The sequence below is a fragment of the Pteropus vampyrus genome, unplaced genomic scaffold, assembly GCF_000151845.1.
Source record: "Pteropus vampyrus isolate Shadow unplaced genomic scaffold, Pvam_2.0 Scaffold82, whole genome shotgun sequence".
NCBI lineage: Eukaryota > Metazoa > Chordata > Mammalia > Chiroptera > Pteropodidae > Pteropus > Pteropus vampyrus.
The window spans coordinates 3,957,507-3,962,615 of NW_011888863.1; the positions used below are offsets into that span (position 1 = coordinate 3,957,507).

Below are 5,109 nucleotides of genomic sequence, written 5' to 3' on the forward strand. Positions count from 1 at the left end.
GAAAATTTATTAATGTATAGAAACTCTGCTATTTTTTGTATGTTAACTTAATAACCTGCAAGTTAACCAAATTTGTTGACTAGATCTAGTAATGTTTTGGTTGTCTTTAGGGTTTTCTATGTAAAGAATCATGTCAGCTGTAAATAGAGACAATTTTACTTCTTCCTTTCCAATTGCGACACCTTTTATTTCTTTATCTTGCCTGATGCTCTAGGTAGGATTTCCTGTACTATGTTGAGTAGGAGTAGTAAGAGTGAGCACTCCTGTCTTGTTCTTGATCTTAGAGGAAAATCTTTCAACATTTCACCTGTAAATATGTTGTTAGTTGTGGCTTTGTCATATATGGCCTTTATTATGTTGAGATATGTTCTTTCGATGCCTAATTTTTTGAGTTTTTATCATGAAAAGATGTTAAATTTTATCAAACGTTTTTTCTTTGTCTCTTGAGATGATCATATGACTCTCTCCTTTCATTCTATTAATGTGGTATATTACACCGATTGATTTGCATGTGCTAAAGCATCTGTCCATCCCAAGGGTAAATCCCACTTGATCGTGATGAATAATCCTTATAATGTACTGCTGAATTTGGTTAGCTAGTATTTTATTGAGAATTTTTGTATCTATATCTCTCAGGCCTGTAGTTTTCCTGTATAGTAGTATCTTTTCCTGGTTTTGGTATCAGGATAATGCTGGCTGCATAAAATGAGTTTGGGAGTGTTCCTTCCTCTTTTATTTTTTCAAAGAATTTGAGAAAGACTGGTGTTAATACTTCTCTAAATGTTTGGTAAAATTCGCAAGACTATACGGTCTTTGACTTTAATTCGTTGGAAGATGTTTGATTACCGATTCAATTCTTCTTTCTAGTAATGTGTCTATTCAGATTTTCTATTTCTTCCTGATTCAATCTTGTTTAGTTGTATGTTCCTAAGAATTTTTCCATTTCTTCTAGGTTGTCTGGTTTGTTGGTATATAGTTATTCATAGTAACCTTTTATGATCCTTTTGAATTTCTGTGGAATCATTTGTAATATCTCCATTTTTCTTTATAATTTTGTTGATTTAGGCCCTTTTACTTTTTCTTGTTTAGTCTAAGGATTTGTAAATTTTGTTCGTCTTTTCAAAGAACCGACTCTTACTTACTTAATCTTTTCTCTTGTTTTTCTGTTCTCTGTTTCATTTATTTCTGTTCTAATTTTTATTATTTCATTTCTTCTGCTATCATTGGTGTCAGTTCTAACTTTTAAGATCTACTCCTTTAGCAACTTTCAAAGTACAACACACCAGTGGTCCCCAAACTTATTGGCACCAGGGACCAGTGCTCCTATGAGACTCTAATGCTTGATGATCTCAGGTGGAGCTGAGGCAGTGATGCTAGTGCTGGGGAGCTGCTGCAAACCCAGATGAAGCTTTACTCACTAGCTTTACTCACCAGCAATCCTGACATTTGCCACCTCCAGTACAAATCAGAGACTATTACAGATTTAAACCAATTTAGTTCAATGGACAGATGAGAAAATAATGTTGCCCAAAATATTAAAGAATGCTTGTTAAACAATGAATGTGAATATTCTAGAGCCTTATGCTCAAAGTTCACAAATTCTTTGTCTTTCTCACTAGACTGTAAACTCTTGAAGGCAGAGATCTTGAATGTAACTTGTTCACTCTTAGATTGTTACAACTTGGCCCAGTGCTGGGCATATAGTATACACTCATTTAAAAATTGTTAAATAAATGTTCTCCAGATTCCTTCCATGTAAAAAAAGGAAAAATTTTTAACAAGTGTCTTACTAGTTGACTGTTTCTAATAGCTGTTGACAGTCTGAAATGGACCAAAAAAAAAAAAAAATGCTTTCTTTCGAATTAAACTTTATCAGTTATGTCATTCTTTTTTCTTTTTCTCCTGCAGAAACTATTTGCCTAAAGTCTTGGGAAAAAGAGGGTGGCTTGACAGCTGAAAATAAACTGTCTTTGAAACAGAGATGACATGTACAAATTGCTATGCTCTGGAGTTGAAGATAAACAGTAAATCTAGGGCAGCGTTCTTTGAAGTCATATAGCAGTGGTCTGGCGAGGCTTTCGGCCTTGGTGTATTACCGTGGTTCTGAGTTCAGATATGCAAAGATGAGATAGACTAGCTGGCTAGTCAACTGTTTCTTGAGCATTTACTAGTCAGGCATTTAGCTCACCTTCAATTTTTACTGAACTCTGCTTGGAAGTGGTGAAGACTTTAGGCCCAGCTCTTCTTAAAAACAATCCTACAGAGCCCCAGATGGAAGTGTCATTTTGGGAATAGTTTTATTTGCATGAATTAGTCATAGGAACTGGACTTGTCACTCAAGCTGTAACTAACAAGAGGTAGCTTCTGAGTCATTCCCTTTCAGGGGAAACCCTGACCGGACCACTCACACCAAGGGTGCCCTGGCTCTGAGGATGGGGACCTCAGCTCTGGCCTCAGCCTGGGGCCACGTGACATGCGTGTTTGCGTTGAGTGACTGGCGCAGCGTTGGGCGGGCCTTTGGTGGAAATCAACTTCCGGGGGCAGAGGGTTCCGAAGCCGGGTAGTGTGTGGGCTACCCCTACTTGTGTTACTGGGGCCGCGGTTTCCCACTTCGCGGGTCTGGGGTCGTGCCCTGGGTGTATACGTGTGGGTCCTTCTGTGTGCTGGGGGTGGCTCACCTAGTAGCGTGGGTGAGCAGCGCGGCGGCGGCGGCGGCGACGGTGAGCGGGAGCAGGGAGCAGGTAAATCGACGCTCGCCTTCCGGGCCTGGGTACCGGGGCCGCGCGAGGCGGGCGGCACGCCCGGAGGGGCCTGGGCGCGCGCTCGCAGCGCCCCACGCGAGCAGGGAGAGCGTCCCGCCTCACCCCCCGAGGTCGCCGGGGCCGGAGTCAGGGGGCGTGACCCGCCGCCAGCTGGAACCCAGCCTCGCTCCTTTCGCAGCGAATGCCCACCTGCACTTTGCTCTCGCCGGCGAGTTTCGGCCCCGGCAGGTTTCACCCCCATCCACGTTCCAGAATCGAATATTTTCGAAAGTTTACGCACAAGTACACGTGATTGTTGTGTCACGGAAAGTCCCACCGAGCGGAGACTGATTCTTGTAAAGTTTTCACGATTGCGCCCGGTATATGTTTCTGCTTCTACTTTGCCAAGTACATCCGGGCAGAAACTGCTGTGCTTGTCAGCCACATTTCCTTATGGTTACTTTGGGTCACATGTTGAGATAAAAGTGACATTTCGGGGTTAAGACAGGAGGCAGTAACTTTCCAAGTGGTGAGGCATCCTTTACCCCCGTAAGTGCGCCCGCATACCGCACAATAAAGATATTTCTTCCATCTGCCCGTGTTGTGCGCTGCGGAGGAAAGCTTTGGACGGGGAACCGATATTGGCTTCACTTTAAGGAATGACAGCTCTTTTAAAAGCTCGCCGAGTGTTTTTCTGGTAGGATAATACTACTGTTGCTGCTACTCTCACTTGTTTCCCTGATGAGAGTTGGGGCAGAGCCTGATTTCCTGGAGGGTAAAGTTCTGGCCACAGCTGTAGGTGACTCAGCCGCCCCTTAAGAATTCCGACTCTTTTCCTTCCCTTTCGCTCCGAACTGGGCAGATGCCGCCTTTTCCAAATATTTATCAGAGAGGTAGTTGGATGATGACTTTTGGAAATAGTTTGTATGTTGCGTGGTGGAGTAATTGGGGTGGGCTAAAATTTCACCCCACAGTTTAAGGCGAAATACCTAGAATATTTAGTTGGGTGGAGTGACACGGACTGACAATAATTTCGCTTTATTTTGTGCCATCGGAGAGCGCTACACTTAAAATCATCCCATTTGCCCTCTGCTACAATTTCTGTTGCATTAGCTGTACTGTACCTGTTAGATAAATGGAGCAGGGGGAATGCCAGGGAGAGTGCACCTGTGTGGCGCTGGCTAGCCCGTAAATTATGTGCTAGAGAATTGCTCTGGTTATAATGTTTGGTATCCTCCAGGCAGGCTAGGAGGTTGTTCTGTGGGCTGGGAAATCTTATTATGAACTGGTTTCTTAGCAACCGTATAAGCCAAATGGAATAAACATAAAAGAAACAAAAGCGATGAAAGTTACAATTTACCTTTTAACGTTTGTTAATTGAGAAATGTATCTTATTGAAGTGATCAACTCAAAACTTGAGAGCTTTTTGTTTTTTATTTTAATCATCTTAATACTAGATAAAAAGAAACTATAGAAAGTCACCAGAGGGGACAGCACCGTTTTTTTGTTTTGTTTTTCAGTAAAAGAAGAAAGATGGTTACCAGTTTAGCTGGTCTGGAGCTTAAATGGACAAATAGGAATGTGCCTAGTAAGAGGCATTTCATCTTGTGCCCCTAGCTGTAGATGTAAGATTTGTTATTAATAAAGAAGTTATCTGAAAATTTATCATCTTTCTCTTCATAGCAGAAGTTGGAATAGGGACACATTGGGGTGGGTGAGACCTTTTCCATTAGTAAATTGGAAGGGGAGTGTTTAGGGTACGTTTCCAAATTTTAGCTCGTAATTATGGTGCTCCTTTATCAACCTGTTCCTTGTGACTTCTGGTCTTTCTTGAGAGCTCATCAAATTTTGTTATTTTCTGTCCAAATAATGGCAACTCCCTTTAGATCAACTCTTTGTATCAGTATATGTTTCTTCTTCTTTACTACTAATAATTCTTTTTTCGATTTGCAATATTTCTAAGGATTTTTGGTTTCCTCACTGTCTCTCCCCCACCCTCATACCCAGTAAGTTCAATGTACCTCATTTAATTTGATGCATAATTTTCAAAAGGACATGTCCTCCGTCTTTTAAAATTTAGGTTTACTGAGATATGTTTTACAAGTTAAAAAGCACTTTTAACTTATAAATATAAACTCTGACAAATGCGTAGAGTCCTGGAACCACCACAATCCAGGCAAAGGACTTCTCCATTTCAAAAAGTTTCTTTATGCCTTCTCCCTTTTTCCCCTCCCCTCACCCATAGGTCCTGGCAACCACTGATCTGTTCTGTCCCTATAGCTTTGTCTTTTCTGGAATGTTATATAAATGGAATCCTACTGGATGTAGAATTTGTTTCTGGTTTCTTAATGCTTTTTTGACTCATCCA

At 41.4% G+C, this 5,109-nt stretch overlaps 1 protein-coding gene across 1 annotated transcript in view; it reads left to right on the forward strand.

Annotated features, from left to right (window-relative positions):
- Window positions 1-2,514: 2,514 nt before the first annotated feature.
- CCDC91 (coiled-coil domain containing 91) overlaps window positions 2,515-5,109 on the forward strand; it is a 294,142-nt gene continuing 291,547 nt past the window's right edge. Inside the window, exon 1 of the mRNA XM_011363116.2 lies at window positions 2,515-2,741. The gene's annotated coding sequence lies outside the window, so the exon portion shown is untranslated. The remainder of the gene's footprint in view (window positions 2,742-5,109) is intronic.